The sequence below is a fragment of the Pongo pygmaeus genome, chromosome 3 (genome assembly GCF_028885625.2).
Source record: "Pongo pygmaeus isolate AG05252 chromosome 3, NHGRI_mPonPyg2-v2.0_pri, whole genome shotgun sequence".
NCBI classification, from domain to species: Eukaryota; Metazoa; Chordata; class Mammalia; order Primates; family Hominidae; genus Pongo; species Pongo pygmaeus.
In genome coordinates this window covers 178,799,984-178,802,783 of record NC_072376.2, presented here as the reverse complement: position 1 = coordinate 178,802,783, position 2,800 = coordinate 178,799,984, and the positions used below count along the sequence as shown (strand labels likewise).

Sequence of the window (2,800 nt, the reverse complement as noted above, 5' to 3'; positions counted from 1 at the left end):
ACTTTAACAAATCTTTTATAAACCACTCTTAAAATGAATAACTAAACAATACACAGTTAAATCTCACTTTGACATTTTCCAAGGATCCCCTCCCCAAGAAAATGAGATTTCCAGTGTAATTTCTAATTTAATACAAGGACTGATAAAAGAAAAAAATGAACTGGGGTAATACCCTATCCTTATTCAAAGAGTATTGATCAAAGCCAAATTCTTGTTAAATAATGTTTTACACTAAAGAGATGAAACTCTTCAAAGCATTCCCCATGAATTCCCTGAGAAAGTAACATGTTTGGTTCAAATCTTACAGGGGGGAAAAAAAAAGCTCTTGGAGCAAAATGCTGAGTATTCCTTTCAACATAATGACAATCAATCATATCCCAGGGTCTCTCTAAATCCAATTCTAATGTCTAAATGGGACAGACTCTTCTACTGAAGGTGTTTTCACCATTTTCCCAGTTGTTCAACTGCTGTATCTACATTCTTAGAATCTAACTAAAAGATGAAACTGAGGCTTTTGTGCATTTATAACTAACTTTGCCTACTTTGAATATAATACCGTAGAAAGCAGAGATAATATCTCTTACCTCCTAGAGTTATCGTATGAGTAAAATTTAATTTCAACAAACATTTACTTTCAACTTACTACTTGCCTAATAAAGATATATGAAAGGTTGTTGAACCTATGAAACAACATAAAATTCTAACATTATTTACTCTTAATCTATTGCAAATCAAGAGAGAAAACAAGAAGTTGAACTAGAGAATCACATTTATACATTTCCTTTAAGTAGTGAACTTTGGTAGATTCATCTTTAAATTCTTTAATGAAAAACTCACAAGACACATTTATTAGTCATATTCTAAAAAGCCAGATACAGGCTGTTTTGCATGCAATATATATATTGGCCCTTATGGGATTTACATTATATTCTCTGTGATGGTTAAACCTATAAGACTTTGCTCTTTTCCTTAACCATCTGGGGGAGGCGGGAACAAAGGAGAATATTGATAAACCTGGAAATAGGGCCAGAGAGTATAAGAGAAGGAAGCCTTTGGGAAGTTGAAGATATGGTAGCCAGTACTCATGTTGTAAAAGGATGCAACTCCAGCCTCAGAGTCCAGAAACACTCCCACAACCAAGGGCTGCTCACACAGATGAAGGGAAGTTAAGGGAGATGTAAGGGCTACATAGCCGTTCTTTTGGCATAGTCTGAGGGTCCAGAATCCAGACTGAGGCTCTTGCTTCATGTCAGTGCACCTCTGCACTTTGCCATACAAACTCCTAAATCCCACCTGGTTCGTTCCCCAACATCCATTTCGAAGGAGCATCTTCCTGAGAGGTGAAGCCCTCACAACCCAGGACACAGGGGAAGGCACTAAATCTCCTGGAAGAAGTGCTGTGACGGTCCTGGGGATATCCACAAGTCACTTTTCTCCGATCCTCAGACGGAATTAGTTCACTATGAGTTCTATCTGGATCCAGAGTCACATTGACTGTAATCCCAGTACTGTAGGAGTCTAAGGCAGGTGGATCACTTGAGTGCAAGAGTTTGAAACCAGCCTGGGCAACGTGGCAAAACCCCATCTCTTGATGGCTCCTTAACATTTTCTTCACATTACAGGAAATAAAGCTCAAAAATGTTGCACACAGTATGAAGCTCCAAGGAGAAGGCCTCTGATGTTTCCAGCTTCACAGCCCAACTGCTGCCCACAGTATCATTCACATTCTGCAGCAATTTTTGGGCTGAGCCCTGACATTTTTCCCCCAGTTCCAGCATGTGGCTCTTGAATTCAGCCCCAGACCGGTCCCATGGTCCCTCAGGCTACTCAGACTCTATTGTTCTTCCTTCTCCTGTCTCCAGAGATAAGACTTCTCCTCCTCATGTAGGAAACTCTGCAGATTCTTAAAGTCAAACTCGATTTTTTTGTCTCTGAATTTGTGTCTTCTCATGAGGAGATATAAAATTGCAATTTCCATTATTGCCTTCTAAATTCATGCAGTGAGAGTGTATAATCTGGGCAACTTAAATCTATGCTTTTGAGTTGCAGTCCTCAAACTTGTCCCAAATAAACTCTGTACTTATTGTCCATTTAGTTATGTGCATTGCTGTGAACACCTTCTGCTCTGTACACTCCTCTTCAAGTTGCCTCAATTTTGTCACAGCTTTCTGGAGCTTTTCCTTGTAGCCCTGGCATACGTCTTCGACAAGAGCTGTGGTGTGCCCTTTGTGCTGCGGTGCCCACTCACAGTGCCAGCAGATGAGCTGCCCCTCATCTTCACAGAACAGGTGGAGCTGTTCCTGGTATCCCAAGGTATCACTGAAGCAAGCCGCTGTGTTTAGTTCATTACTGAGTTGAATCAGATTTTGTCCTTGGGTTAGACTAGAATCATCCACTCCACTTAGTCTTCCAATTGCACTATTACTGCGACACATTCATACAATGGCATAATGTGCTGCAATAGAAATGCACAAAACAGAACAACATGCTATGGCACATGTGATAAATCCAACAAAAAATGTTAAACAAAATGGCAAGTTGTAAAATATATACAGTATTTTACATATATGTAGTTCAAAATATGCAGAAGAAAGTCTTATGTTTTATATAGAAATACACATGTATAGTAAAAATAAAAATATATAAATAAGAATGATCAAGAATGAATTCGGCATGGTTACATCTCTGGAAAGGGAGAGAGATAAATGACATTAGGGAAGAGACACAGAAGGTTTTAATCAAATCTAAAATAGTTTATTTCTTTAACATGAACATCTGATATGACTATGACAGAATGCTA

At 38.8% G+C, this 2,800-nt stretch overlaps 1 pseudogene; it reads right to left on the bottom strand.

Moving 5' to 3' along the window:
- Positions 1–969: 969 nt before the first annotated feature.
- Positions 970–2,435, bottom strand: LOC129034629 (E3 ubiquitin-protein ligase TRIM38-like; annotated as a pseudogene).
- Between the last annotated feature and the right edge of the window lie 365 nt (positions 2,436–2,800).